Below are 16551 nucleotides of genomic sequence, written 5' to 3' on the forward strand. Positions count from 1 at the left end.
TACATGTAAGCATAGACTTTTATAATATTGACACAAGATTCTTCTCCTTCCCTCTCATCCAACCCTGTACAAGGGGGAGTTGTGACATTTCAAATCTTGAGCCCATGATTTTCAACATTATGCACCTCTAAAGACCCCCATGATAAAAAAAAAACAACTCAGTGACTATCATGGGATTTTCAGCCTGGCACAGTAAAGTTACAATTGAAACTCACCATTCTTTACTCCTTCATCTTATCTCATAGTTGGCTTTCTTCCCTGGCTACAGATGAACTCTTCTCAATGTTTTTTTGAAAATAGGTCAGGATAACTAAAAATTTTATGGGGTGAAGGGGCAGTTTTAGACTAAGGAATAGTAATACTCAGAGGTCTTGAAAACTTGAGGGTTACAAGCCAAATACTACTCTGAGAATTACACACTGAATCTCATCACACACAATTCTTAATCCAGAACAAAAGTAAAATCTTTTACTAGAGCTTAAAATACTTTATTCCTTGCCAAAGACATTAATCTTTATTTCCTCCTTTATTCATCTTTCCCTAAAGTCATCTTTAAAATTTGGAATTAGTGATTTTCTTTATGTAAACACCCTGAAGTTTGATGCAAAGACTAGGTACATGACCCTCTATTTCAGTGGATCTAGGGATGTAATAATAGAGAACGAGAGCCCAATTTCCTTCTGTTGTTTGCCTCCAAAGGGAATCTGTTTACTTTTCCAGATTCCAACAGTCACAGAACCTAGCTACCAACTGTCACATTCTTTGGTGGTTAGATATTTCTCTGGTACTTTCAGTGGATTGTATTTCCTTATCCTAATACTTTTGAGAGGTCTAGACATCTGATCAATCCCATGAATGCAAAATTCAAGAATATTCCCTCAGGCACTGTAAAATCCTGGGAAGTCAGAATAGTTTGGCAAAAATAAGGGGAAAAACCAGGGTCTCCAAACCAAGTCTTAGTCCAAAGCTGAACATCAACGTAACTGAGGTACTAGATTAATGCATCAACAAAGAATAGGGACAGGATCAGGGGTGGTCTTCTTATCAAGATACTGGTGGGAAAGGATCATATTTGCCCCTCATCTCATCTGGACCATATAGTCCATGGTTACAGAGGGCCATCAGATGTGGATCACTTGATCAGGGCTGAAGTTTTGAAAACATTATATCCTTTATATTCCTGGGCCATGTATTAATTACATTCTTGACTCTCACAGAGGATGATGGACTGGATATGGCCTAAATGCCATTACATTACATTAGGGCCAGAGCTTCAGCATTACAGAGCCTAGTAGAGGTTACTACTATAGCTAGGTCATCATCTAGTCCTAACCATTAGGGCAAAAATACCATACCAGAGTCATAATTGGTTATTTATTAATTGTGTCAGGACCACTGAGCTGATTTCACTTTTGCATATTTCTTAGGTAGTGTTCATATAATTTATTTTTGAATGTGGCCCTGATTACAAGGGCAGAAAAAATAAAATGCTTACTGATTAAATACAGGGTCAAATTTTCAAAGAGAGGAAAGTGATTGTAGACAAGATATGATGGACTGGTAAAGAGGAGAAGTGGGAGAGAATAAAGTCCATAATAGGCACAGAGTATAGATTAAGGAAACTTGATAAAATAAAGAATGAGATATAAGAAGTCAAGGTCTAAAAGAAGAATATACAATTCTGAACTGTGGATGTTATGTATGTTTAAGTGATTGTATTTTGTATTTACTTGTTCATATGCATATTGTATCACTCACTCTCCAGGAACTCAGAAGTTTTCTGAGATTAGGGAATGTTTCATTTTTATTTATGAAGTTCTTTCTTTCCTGAAGGCTAAATGGGACTTAATAGGTTCATTTTATCAGGAAAGAAGATTAAAGCTTCTAGCCAGCATTAATGAATTTGAGTTTATTCCTTTTTTAAATATGATCCATGAACTAGATACAATGTTTGTGTGAATCTTTGAAACTTGAAAGGCAGAAAAAAGTGTAGTTTTTCTACTCTGTGTGGGCTGAACTCTCTTACTTTTGCAAAAAAATTTTTTGACAATAAATACTGATAAAACATTTGGGTTCTGCTTCTCTTGGAGATATGCTAGGGAATCCGATGAAGTGATCTTAAAGTTTATTTCCCAGGGGATAAAACTAGCAGAGGGATAGAGACAGAATAAGCTAATGCTAACAGAACATGGGAGAAAGAATTCACACAAACTCACATGTGCATACAAACTAATCAGAGTATTGTCACCCATATTGAATGGACGTAGGAAAGAGAGATTATCAGTTCTCTGAAAGCTATGAAAAACTTGGACTTAAGCCAAGAATATCCTCCTATGCTTATTGGAAAACCTAATAGCTGGGAATAAACATTGATTGATAATATTTGTTCCTCATTATTATTACTGAATTGGACCAAGAAAACTCCTTTTGTGCTTAAAGAAATATTATTATATAGAGTAAAAGGGCATAAAATTAACTAAGAGCTGACATAATGCCGGGCAATAGTCCCATGTGGACTTACTGCTTTGTGGGGATAGCTACTAAATATAATCGGCCATTTTGCCTTTGTACAAAATCTAGTCATGGGCCTTCAATTAAACCTGACAATCCTCTCTGAGATAAATAGTACAATATAGTATAACAAAATCTAGCTAACTTCACTTTGTGCTTTGACTTTCCTAAAAAGCCCATGAGGGAATATACAATTCCCCTGAAAATTTTTTCTAGCCTTTCTCTTGTCCTTGGACCTGTCCAAAAGATTTTGCCTCCTATAGAGTTCTCAGTTGTATGAAAACCTATGCTTATCTTTCCATACAGACAATCCTGACTGGCCTTACTCCATTTCTCTCTTGTACAGAGAAAACAAAACATCTTTTTTCACTCCTTCTCTTTTCCACTCCCATTATCACTATGTCCTTAGTTCTATTTTGGGAAATAAAATTCTCAATTTGAGTCACTCTTCTTTAGCATGTTAGTCCTTGGTATATTGCAAGATGAGGACTCTACAACCCTTAGATGATGTTTCCATGGCCAGAAATAGGCTTACATATTTCTAGTTGCATAAATGCTAAGAGGGGAAACCTGAGAAAGGCTTCCTTGCCCAAAACTATTTTCTTAACTAAATACTATTGAACTTAAAATTCTACTATTAATGATTAATTCCTTAGATGATCCTTTTACAGCACTAAAATCCTACATTTCTTTGATCGTGAGAAAGTGATGGATTTCAAGAAAGATGTAGAATATAGGCTATTTGTGTTATCAGATCTTGTATTATCAGAAAGGGATGGAGCGAGAAATTTGTTATTAGAATATTAGTTGAGATTTAGTCTTTAGGTGGGATTCAACTGAAAGACTGAGTTTTAAGGGGTTCCTCTAGGGGGGATTATGGATTTCTATTCACAATAAATATTGATAAAACATTTGGGCTCTGCTTCTTTTGGGAATATGCTATGAATCCAATTTAGTTATCTCAAAGTTTATTTCCCAAGGGAATAAAACTAGCAGAGGATGGAGGAAGAATTAGATAATTCTGAAAGAACACTGTTAATGACAGAGCAAGATAGCCTTCAAAGCCACACAATGGTGGGGAAAACAAAGATATGGAGTACTTATGGAAATTGTTGGTTTTCCTGAGTGACAAAGAGAAAGGCCAAAAGCAATTCTTGCTTCTATGTACCATGAATAGAATTTATAGTATATACACATTAGTTCATGCATTCTATGAGAAAATAGCAAAGATTTGTATAGGCTTGTAGTTACTGAAGGCCAAGCATGATACTCCGACTGATGTTTTGTACCTAGTAAACAAGGAGAAGTACCCAAAATAGCACCCACCAAATAAGAAATGAGAAATCTCAGCTTTGTTACTAAATTTGTGATCTAATGAATAGTCTCATCTCTCTGAGTTTCAGTTTTTTTCACTTGAAATTATAGCTTGGGCCTGAGGCTGGAAGTGTACAGTACTGTACTGTACTACTGTACTATAGTGGATCAAGGATGTTGATAGGAAGCTGAGGTCAGTAATAGGATATCTGCACATCTTCCTATTTAAAAAAAATCTTACCTTCCTTCTTGGAATCAATACTATGTATTGGTTCCAAGGCAGAAAAGCAGTAAGGGCTAGGCAATAGGGGGTAAGTGACTTGTCCAGGGTCACACAGCTAGGAAGTGTCTGAGGCCACATTTGAACCTTGGACCTCCCGTCTTCTCTGAGCCTGGCTCTCAATCCATTGGACACCCAACTGCCCCCTGCATATCTTCCTATTAATGAAATAGTCTGCCCAATAAATTAAAAAGTAGTTGTTGGTGCCTTAAAAAAATCGGCAATTTCTCTTCACTGGAAACATTTACTCCACAGAAAGTTTCTTTGTATCTCAAGACTCTTGGGGTAAAAGTAGAAGGGATTAGAAGGGGGAGAAGAGTAACATTGTTGGGAGAGACAATGAATGAGAAAAAGTTGATTAAACACTTGTTTGATAGGCATTAACTGAACTACTGGCAATATAAAATTTATACACAAACAATCCCTGCCCTCAAGGAGCTTACGTTTTCTTTCATGGGACTTTGAATTGTGCAGAAATGTAACTTTTGGGAAGTTCAAATTAAGTTTGATCCACAGACATCATTTATCTACATGGCAATATGGCCAGATCAGTATTGCTGCAAAGGCAATTTAAAGGGGACATTCTTATTTCAGGATACACTTTAAAATCTGAGTTAGTTTAACATGAAAATTCTTTCTACATTATTCCAGTTTGGCCATCATGCCCTCTTAATACACTAGAAACAAACATCATTTCTTCCTTTGTATTAATAGATATTTAGACTTCTACAGTTCAGTTTTTTTGTGAACCAAAAAATTGGAGAGAATGTCAAGATAGAGGTGATTAAATGCAAAGGAAAATCCTAAAATCACTCTATCAGGGCAATTTTTTGCCATTCTCTTTTTCAATCAAACAATCAGCAGTTAGAAGTCACCAAATCATGACTTTTTAAAGTATTGCACATTGAAAATTTATATCTCACACATAATCAACGTCTTCTATATGAAGCCTTCCTCAGTCTCCTTTTATTCTGCTACCCTTCCTCTGTTATTTCCTCTTTAATCCAAATATAGGTTATTTTTACTTGTTTTCATGTTGTATCCTCAATTAGACTCTGAATTACTACATGGTAGGGACTGTCTTTTGTCTTTTTTTTTTTTTTTTTGGTATCTTCATACTTAGTGTAGGTATTTAAAACTTTGTTGACTAACTTACATAATTGCTACAAACAAGAATGTAGTTTATAGTATATGAGATGTAGTATTATGTACTGGATAGAGACCTGCCATTAGCCTTGGATCCAAGAAAACCCAAGTTCCAATCCATTCACTCAAATATATTGTTTGTGTGTCTGGACAGATCATGTAACCACTCAGTGCTTTTAGGCACCTAAGACTAAGCGGTAAAAGGAAGATGTTGATCTGCTTTGGTAGAAGGAGTTTCCTTATCTAGGAATTCCCTATAATAATAAAATCAAAGGTCAAATCCCTATCTCTATATGATTTCTAGGAAGATAACTGAATATATGTAAATAAAGTTTAGCTTTGTAAATATTGTCAGTAACTGATGTTTGCTAGCAAAGCAGTGCATAAACAGAAAAACTCTGGACTTCTTACTTAACCTACTCATTTTACTGTAATAAAAACAATTTTCACTTATATATTTTTAACAAATGGGGATGGATGGGCTAGAAGTTTCCTCAGATCCCTTCCAGTTTGAAATCCTAGAGTATTAGAATGTTACTAAGTATATGATGACCATAAAATTTGGATTAGTTCACTTAGCAGCTCACACTTGATTCACTAAAGACAGTGAGGAAAGAGAGATTCTGGTGCAGTAAGCATCAAGGAGAATACATTGCAGACACTGCTCCTCTCTATGGATAAGAGGGAAAGTAAATACAATTAATCCACTAAATTATATGTCTCATAACCTCAACTTGACCCTCACTGCTGATAGAAAATCTTACTATAGCTCCCTTCTCAATTCACTATCCCTTTCTCCACCATGACTCTTCCAAATCTTTTCATCCCTCCGCAAACATTCCATGGCTCCCCTTCCTCCTATTCTCTCAGCTGAGAATATTGCCTTATATTTTTCTGAAAAAATTAAGGCCATTTTCTGTGAACTCTTTCTTTCTCCTTCTTTATTTTTTTTATCAGATGCCATCTGCCACTTTCTCCTCCATAACCTCTGTTTCACATGATGAAGTGGCCTTATTTCTTCTCCTTACCAAGGCTAATCTACTTGTTCAAATGATCCCATTCCATCCTATTTCCTCTTCTGTCACTTCTATTCTTTCACTCATTTTCAATTTATTCTCTTCTGGTTCATTTCCTACTGCCTACAAACATGACTGTGTCGTCTCTATTATGAAAAGTTCTCCATTTGATTCTTCTCTCTCTGCTAACTATTGCCCTGTATCTCTTCTGTAGCTAAACTCCTTGAAAAGGCCATCTACAACAGTAGCCTCCATTTTTTTCTTCTCACTCTTCTTTTCAAACTATTAAAATTTGGTTTCCAACCATATCAATTCTTTCCAGTTATTTAAATGGTATAAGAATGGAAGATGCTACTGACCACAAGGGCATATGGCATATAACCTATTAGACAAGAAAGTTGCCATAAGGCAACATTTATTACACTTGTTATTTACAGTGCCTTGGACACCAAGAGTGCATATACACTTTGATCTCATAGTTTCTTACTCTCATAAGATCCCAAGTGACATTACACTTAAGATTTATAGTGTTTAGCATAATCCCTGCCACATGGTAGGTGCTTAATGAGCTGTTATTCCTTTCTTCCACTCCTGTATAAAAAAGAATGAGGCTAACTACAGCCATTATTCCCTCCCCACTATTATTTACTCTTTCTTGCATCTTTAAAAGAAATAATTACAAGTGGATATCATTGAGGAAGATACTTTAAAAGAAGTACAAACAATGATAGTTGTTAAATGTTCGACAATGATTTTGTTGACTGTTATATGACTTTCATTTTTTTATTAACTCATTCATGAAAATAATTTGAGAAATTGTCAATTTTAATTTCCATGCAAGAATTTTCACATTACTGGTCATTATAACAACACCAAGTCAAAGGTTTATTTTAACCATTTTGCTTAGGAGTGAGGACTGATCTTCATATTCTCAGGACTTCAGGATTTCCTTAAAGTTTAATTTTGTTTGTTCATTTGTTCATACGTAGATGAGTCATTTGTATATAGAATGATTTCCCTCAAAACACTGAAACTGAAGATGGTTAATTTTATAGATGAAGATACTGAGGCACAGAGTGGTTAAGTGACTTGCCCAGAGTCAAATAGCAATTGCATTTCTGGGGTGAGATTTGAATCTTCTTGACTCAAGTTCATTACAGATGCCACAAAGTAGGAACAGAAAAGTTGGCTTCTGAGTAACTAGAAAGGAAGTTATCATTGGCGTGTGCACTCTGTTTCTCTTTCCATCCCATGAAGAAACACCCAAAGTAATATTCAACATCCTCTTTCCCAAGGCAAATTTGACTTTCAGCCTCCCTCTGCAAATAGCAACACTTCCCCCATTATAAGAGTGAATTATACCAGTGCCATCTTTCTTCAAGCAAACTGTTTGGGTGGGAGTCTCAGAAGTCATCTCTGGTGGAGTAGAAAGTATACGGGATCCTTGACCCCATGGAGTGGACTGTATGTTCTCTGTTGCTCTATTTCTGAGATTCTAATCACTAAGAAATTTATTTCTTGATTTTGACCTCATGTTAAAGTAGGGCTCTGGTCCTAACATGGTGTGGTAGGAAGGGCACAGTCTCAAATTTCAGGCTTCTTCACACTACTGTTTTCAAAGCTAGTTCTCTATAGTCTGTAAGTATAGATGTTTATAGTAACATCATTTATTATAAGTAAGTTTTCTCAATTAGTCTCAATAACTTCTCATATTCACAACATGAATATCAAAGCTGGTTCATGGGCTTATTTACTATTTGTCCTTGGATTCAAAATTGCTACTCGTCTCAGTTTCAAGTATTTCCTTTTAGATTGGTTATTTTTCTATTGAGGCAAAGATAAAGGTTGAGTAGATATGAAAGGTACTAAGAGGTATGGTTTTAGGTGAAGATGGAGACAGTGAGAACAAAATGGGGTTGAGGGAGAGGAACAACTTTTTTTGGAACTGATTAATTTGTGCCATTTTATAATTAGAAGTTCAAGAGATGCAAAGTACATGCAATGTCCTACAAAGAACAAAAATCCATAACTTTATGTGGTTCCTCCTTCCTAGTTAACACAGATAGTAAATCTCTTAGGAATATCATGTATAATTCCTCTTATCTGCCTATAACACCCTCTTCACTCCTTTTTTCTTTGCTCCTTCTTCGGTCTGGGTGGCTGGCCCTGTTTCAGTATCATTGTCATTCTCAGTTTGTGTACTAGAATTAGTCATTTTCTTTTTGGGAGTTTGTTTGTCCTTACAATTATACATGCCCTCAATTATCTCAAGTTGTAGAATGGTATGTTTGTCTAGCTCTTGTCCCAACCTTATCTTGTTATTAGTCTCTATCATCAATTTCATCTGTTCCTTCATTATGGAGATCAAATCATCTTTGTCAGACTTGCCTTTGCCAAAAAACAGAGAGAATACTTTCCTCATTGCCATCAATCCCTGTATTATGGTAACTAAAGCCACTATTGCTGCTGGCAAGTAAGATAGAAAATCTGCCAGGGTTATGGTTAAATATTTATAGGTATCATAGTTGGTCACCAACTTCATTAGATAATCAGGAATTATGCAAAACCATAACTTCATTACACCCTGTGTGAATGAATAGAAGAACATTGCTAGGGTACCCAAGATGAAAGAAATCCTTAATATCCCCATTATTCTTTGCTCTTTCTACTTTATAAAGATTCAAAAGCCTGGCTTCGCCAAAAACTGTTATAAAAATACTATAGATATTGCTGATAGAGAGGGAGATTCAATATAACACCTGCTAACAAATGTTGCCTGAGGAAGTCTAGGAACTTAGACAGAACCCTAAAAGTCCCTAGTTTTTCACTTGCCCAGAACAACTGAGTTCCCTTCGCAAAAGGCCCACGGGAGGGGAGATTTAGTTGATGAGAACCAACAGAAAAGTTAAGTGTTTGATACTGATTCAAGGCAGATTGTGTTCAGTGTGGCAGCACAGCACATAGGACACCATTTCTAAGTACCACTCTCACCACCCTTTACCCCAATACTGGCTGGACCCTCAAGATGGGTTGGGGAAATGTGATTACAGGTGGATAATATTCATCTGGTACATTATGGGGTCAAGGTAACCTCTGATCCCCTATCTGGTACCAATATCCATAGACTCAGTCCTGCTATTGGTAAATGAGAAAACATTTTGTTTCTCTACATGCCAGGATATGGTTCTCTCAGGAAAGCTTGCTATTTTTCTGAACTGACTGATTTTGTCCTCAGTTTCTATATTTCTATTGGGGAGTTTGGATTTTACCTTCCCATACCTGGGGAAGCTTATAATTACCAAGATGACCACAGCTCTACCTTAGTCTTCTTCCTTATTTCATGAACTTAAGAATATAGAAATGATTACATTTCCTGGTCTTCTTGAAGTTCTTACTACTAAGCAGCTTTCTGTTTTGTGATAGCAGCTCTGAGCAGGCAAAAGTAGATTAGGTGTGAATGATATTGTACCAAGGGATGCTTAAGGACTGCTATTCTTTTGAGGCTAAAAACTGGAAAAGGAAAAGTCTTGAAGAGTATGTACAGCAGGGAAAGGAGCATATTCTTTGAGTTATCCAGGATAGCCTTTGGGTTCCAGTTCCACAGAACCACAGAGCAGTTTCCTTTTGGTTCACTTTAAACCAAGAGCAGGGAAGCCTCTGAATTAACTCCTGCAAAGGGAAGGAGATGGGAAAGCAGGGAGATTCTGTATTGGAATGGCTTAGTGTAAAGGATTTAGTATTCTAAATGAATGACTCTTGGGCCCAGTAGTGGTCTTTGCTAAAATGGCTTCACTTTAGCACTAAAGTGGTGTCTGAGAAATTCTCAAGTGAAAAATCAACCTGAAAAAGCCACCAAATACCTCTTTAAATAGAGAAAATAATGTTTTATGCCTTTAGGACAAAAAGCACGCTGAAGAGGGTGAATACATTCTGCAACCAAATGAAACTAAAACCCTTTGGGACTGTTCTCATTGAACCATATTTAGTACTTTCTAGAACTCAGAATGGAGAACCTATCAGAAAGAGAAACATGGCTTTAAATGTATTACTTTGCATTAAAATATTCATTTCCTTGTTATTTGCAAGACAGTAGGCTCAGAGACATGGTAGACAAAATAATGTCCACACCAATAGATTACTATATGGTAGTGATCTGTATTGGGACAGGATGTCATGCTGTGTTCTTTAAGAGAAATATTGAATCTGATGTTGAAAGGACAGAAGGGAACCACTTATCAGCTCCTGAGGAGAAGCAAAAAATTCCATTTTCTTTTTTTTAATTCTATTTTTTAGAAAAATAATTTTTCCCTGGTTACATGATTTTTGTTCTTACTCTCCCGTCCAAACCCACCCCACCCCATAGTCGATGTGCATTTCCACTGGGTTCTTCATGTGTCATTGATCAAGACCTATTTCCATATTATTGATAGTTGTACTAGGGTGGTTGTTTAGAGTTTACTCCCCCAATCATGTTCTCATCCAGCTATGTGTTCAAGCAGTTCCTTTTCTTCTGTGTTTCCACTCCTGTAGTTCTTCCTCTGAATGTGGGTAGCATTCTTTTCCATAAATCCCTCAAAGTTGTCCTGGTCCATTGTATTGCTGCTAGTACAGAGAAGTCCATTACATTTGATTTTACCACAGTGTATCAGTTTCTGTATATAATGTTTTCCTGGTTCTGTTCCTTTCACTCTGAATCAATTCCTGGAGGTCATGCCAGTTCACATGGAATTTCTTCACTTTATTATTCCTTTGAGCACAATAGTATTCCATCACCAAAAGATACCACAATTTGTTCAGCCATTCCACAATTGATGGGCATACCCTAGTTTTTCAGTTTTTTGCCACTACAAAGAGTGTGGCTATAAATAATTTTGTGTATGTTTCCGAAATTTCCAGATAGTTGGGCACACTGGCCTGGAGAGAGGACCTTGCTGGTGCCAGACTTGGGGAGTTGAACACAGGCACTGGGGAGGTGGCTAGAGGAGAAACCCAGAGAAACATAGCAAAAACTCTTGGAAGATGGCGGCTCAGATGGAGCAAAACTTCAACTGTATGGCCTTTACCACACTGAGATAGAGATCATAGGGAAAAAATTTCATTTTCAGTAGAGCCAGAAGACCAAGCTCTTATTAACTTTACCAGGAGATTCCAATAGGACAAGGGCCACCTTTTGCATTTCTGTTTATAATAAATAGCCCCAGATAACTATGGGCCATAGTTGCTCCATGATTTCTTGGTGGCCTCATGTCTCCTATATGGTCTGATACCACAAGACTCGATCTTGCTAAAGATATATGTTATCTTATTTTCTTTGGATCCCAGGACACAGTCTTCTCAGGAGAATCTATTTGTCTGAAGGGATTGATTGATTCTCATATTTTTGTTTCTATTGGGGACTTATCCTTTTAGTTTCTGTAAAGTAGGAAATATTTCGCAACCAATGCTATTCAAAGATGGACTTAAATTTTGAGATATTTGAAATACTCTGGTACCTGTGATCTTTGTAGCTCCTTCTGGTGAAAGTCATTTTGGGATTAGGGAAAATGTAGAGTCACAAGCATGACTATTTGGGTGACAGAAAAGGGGACATGGGGTAGGTTTTGATTAGAGTCTAGCTGATCTATATGGTTTTGTAGCCTTGGTTTGATGATAATATAACTTGTTTATTTTGAAGAAAAGCACATGAATACTTTACTCTACTTAAATTTGACAGAATCAATTCAATTTAATCTTAGTCAAAACTATGGCATTTCTAATTTAGAGAAATGTCTGAACTTGCATAGTCCATTTCCCAGTCCGATATCCTTGAGATTTCAGTGGCAATCTTACCCTCCATGGGGGGAAAAGGGAGTTTCAAATAAAATAAGTAGCCAAATTAAAAGGAAAAGAAATTCATATGTGGATTAAGGAATACTGTTCAGATTTGTAGTAGCTTCAGCCTCTTAGGATAATACAGATAGGGTTTTTTAAGCTTTTTATTCTGATTTACAGTACATAGGCAATCAGTGGCATTCTATAATAGAAAAGAAATTAGCAACAGGGAGGGTGTGAAAGCCTTAGTCACAAAAATTTATAAAGATCAGATGTATTCCTGTTGGAAAATGAATTTAATCTGTTATGACCAATCTCTAAGATAGTAGAGGCTTCCTTTAAGATACAATCAATCTGGTGTATCCTATTGTTCCCAGTAAAGAAGGTGGAATAAAATGTAGCCCAGGTATGCCTATTGACACAACTCCATAAACTGTTTCCTTGGCCAACATATTTCCTTCAAAATTATTCTATTCATATTCACCCTCCTCTGCTGATAATTGATAGATGTATAGTATTCAAAACTTCCTCCCCAATGGTAGACTTTACCTTATTTTCAGGATGTGCTGTCTATTTTTGCTCTCATGCGATCCCTTCTTCAGCAGCAGCCTTGGTCCATGTCCTTCTAAAAGGCTTTTGTCACCAGGCCAAGTTAGTAGTGACACCATGGTCACTGAATTAGATAGCCCCTCTTCCTTAGCACTTAAATGTGTTCTTTCACTGTCTCTCAGAAATTTGGCTTCTGTTGTACAGTTTATACCTCTGGGCAATTGCTATGATGTGTGTTTGTTTTTGTCTTTATCTTTGGATTTCCTTTGTGTGGGGATTTCCCATTGAGGTAACTAACTCCCTCTACCAATGCAGATTGGAAATTATTCTGCAATTTACACTCTTACAGAGTTGCTTGGGGCCCTGAGATATCCAATGACTTACCCCGGGTCACATAGCAAGTATGTATCAAATGTAGGACTTTGACCCAATTAGTTGTTCCTCTATGGAGTATTGATGTTAAAAGTATAAAACAGACTACAATATATCTGAATTAAAAGAAGGATATGGCTAAAATATCTCTGCAACACAGACACCTGCCAGATGCTTCAGTTTTTGCCCTGACTGTTAGCTTGGACTTCAGGGCTGAAGTTGCTCTATGTCTAGACTATTGGTTCAAAAACCAAAGATGAATCCTTAAAATGTCCTGGCTCCCAAAGTTTGGGTCACCAATGAGTCGCCAGGCTAAAGATGACGTCACCAAATGAGATGCTGGGCCAAGAGTCCAACTTGCCTGGTTCTAGCATTTCATCCCTCCTCCCTGGGCTATATTTGCTCAACTATGTCATTTTGTTCCTGGTGGATGCAGGATCTGAAAACATCTAGTCTGAGCTAGCTAGTGTGTCCCGCTTAAAGCTTGGCTCAGATAACATTCTAAACTTTTCTTTAAGGCAAGCTCTTCAGTTCTATACTCTGAGCAATACTCTGGGGTATGGCGGACCTACCCAACAAACCGCAAGCACAGTGCCAAGGCCAAAGCCACATTCCCTCCATGCCACAAATGGGGACTGACCACCACAATGCGTTCCTTCACTAGTTCTCAAACATCAGACCAAGGCAAAGTCCATTCCATGAATGGCGAGCCAAAAGAATGGGCCAGTAAATGGGAAACTGGATCAGAATCCTCTCTGAATCCTACACAGGCACTGAGCCCATAATCGAAGCTCTACTAGTCCCTGCTTACGATGGCGAGTTGCTAAGACTTATCTGCACATTAGAGCAATCAAAAGTTGCACTAGTTCTAAATAATCAGGCCATACTTCCCCCTGGCCTCATCCAATGGACACGACTTTAAAGTGGCATTGATCTGCAAGGACTTGTCCTTACTAACCCCTAAAGGGTAGGCTCCCAGGCCTTTCCAGGAAGATAACAATCCACTGTGGCTCAACCACCAAGGTCGTCGTCGTCGTTGTCGTCGTCGTTCCGTAGTGTCTGGCTCATTGTGACGGCACCGTGACAGCAATCCGTGAGGTTTTCTTGGCAAGGATATTGGAATGGTTTGCCATTTCCTTCTCCAGTGGACCCTTCTGTGAGGCAATCCAGAGACAAAGAGGCGTAGCTAGGAAGTGTCTTGAGGCTAAATTTCAAGTCAGGTCTTCCTGACCGCAGGCCTAATGCTCCTTCAACCAATGAGCCTCAAACGGCCTCTACAACCATGAACCTCAACTCAAAATAGGTCCATAGCATCACTCCAAGACACTAGCTGCCCCTAGGTCCTCGCCACTAGCTGCCCCTTCCTGAGACATGGACCACAATGTGGAACTTGCAAAGGTTTCTGCAACCTCATCCGTTAAAAACATTAAGTCTGAGCAATGAAGTGAAATTCCTTTTTGGGGTGACCATTACTCTACAATCTTCCTGGGTACCCATCATTAAGCACTGGATGCCCTGTACAGAGGCCCTGTCTTCTGGACCTCATTTTCACTAGTTCTCAAACATTAAGGACTCCAAATTTGAGGCCTCAACTCTACTGGGCCTAGATCATGAGCAAGGCTCTTTGGAACTCTGGAATTCAAGCCACATTTATGTCCTTACTTTACTACCGGGCCCTCCCCACCCCAGGGCCAAACTTCTATTGGCCATAGTTTTAGTTGGCTCTGATCAGATACCTAGCTTTGCACACTGCTCAGTTCTGTATTAGGCACTAATATCTAGACTAAAACTTCCCTCTACCCTCCTGCCTCCTGACCCAAATCATTGGGCAGGAATCATAAGTGTGCGAAAAGCTACAGAGCATGCCCTCAAGTAGTCTGGATGATGAGGCAATAGTTCCACCAAACTGATACGTCAGAACCATGTCTCTACTAGGTCCAAGAAAATATGTTGAGGTTCCAATGATCTCTGTCCACCAAGGTGAGTTTGCACTTAACTCTGAAATGAAGCTTAATCTTGGTCCCAACATAAGCTCTACACCAGACAAAATAGAATAGTTCTATGGTGCTTAAAAGAGAATAGAATAGTTCTAATGGTGCTTAAAAGACTTTAAATCATGCACCACTGGATAGTAACTCTTTTTAATGATATAATAATTTTTCTTACTGATGAAAAAATAGAAATTTCTACTTATAAGCAGATTCTTTGGCAGAAGAGGGGTTATTTTACTTATCAACCAGGTCAATATATGTCAACTAGTTATGTGGTTTGTTTATTTTGCACTTTCTCAGTCTGAAATGACTGTGATATGTTTAGGGAAGGAAACATCCTTCTCAAGCACAATTCTTGGTTATATTTTAATCTCCACATGAGGGAAATGAAATTTGTTCAATTATCTCACCCCAAAGAGGATTCCATTTTAGTCCTTTCATTTTAGGCTTGTTTTTTTTTTTTCAGTATCTCTGAGTCACTGACCTGACTGGTCATCTCTTCTCCTTGAAGGCTAAAAATTCTACCCAACCCCTGAAACATAGAGAAAGGAACTCCAAAAGAAAACAATTTGGGGGGAGAATCATAGCAACAATGAACATTTTTTTTTAAAAATAGCTAGTATTGAAGGGAAAGCATTTAGGACAAGCATAATTACAACAGGAACACCACAGGAAAAGTAATGAAGAGACCAGTGTAGATTGATTAAATCTGATAAAAGATAAAAAATGGGTAATCTATGAAAAAAGTCATTATAATGAATAAACGCTTCAAAGCAAATGTAACTGAGGCAAAACCAAAAAAATGAGGGTCCCCTCAAATAACAATGAAACACTTCCAAAAATTTTCCAGAATTATTGAGAAGAGCGATAATATAATTAAATGAAGAGGTCAAAGAAATAAAGATGGAAATGAGAACTGTTAAGAAAGAACTAAGTTTTATTAATGAGAGTAAAGACTTTATTTAGAATGATGGACATAAACATTCTCCAAAATAGTAGCTTCTCTTAAAAATAGAATGACAGAATTGGAATGCAAAAAGACATAGTAGAGAGAAATAAATCATACAAAATCAGAAGACAGGAGTGGTAGGTATGAGTATGCTACAAAACTAGAATTCTGGACAAGATGATATAATTCAAAGAGATACTCTAATTACTATGTGCTTCCTAGTGAAAAAAAAAGGCGAAGGAAGAAAAACCCCTGAATACCACACCTCAGGAAAGTATAGGTCCACAGAACATCAAGAAAAATTCCTAAATTTACTAACCAAGAAGCATCATTGTCAAATTTTGGAACTGTTACAACAAAAAAAAAAATTTAGGCAGCTAGTGGGGAATAAAGTTCATGTCTGAGAGAGAGAGAGAAAGAGAGAGGTTGAAAGAAATAAAACAATAGATATATATATATATGCATATATATATACTTTATTTTATTTAAATATGGGCATCATAAAAATGAGAATAAAGTTTGCATCCTGTAGAATGTCAAACCAAATGAGAACCAGAAATAAAACAATGAAGGATTATATAAGCACAAAGCTAGTAATAGCAGTTTAGGTAA

The sequence above is a fragment of the Gracilinanus agilis genome, chromosome 3, assembly GCF_016433145.1.
Source record: "Gracilinanus agilis isolate LMUSP501 chromosome 3, AgileGrace, whole genome shotgun sequence".
NCBI lineage: Eukaryota > Metazoa > Chordata > Mammalia > Didelphimorphia > Didelphidae > Gracilinanus > Gracilinanus agilis.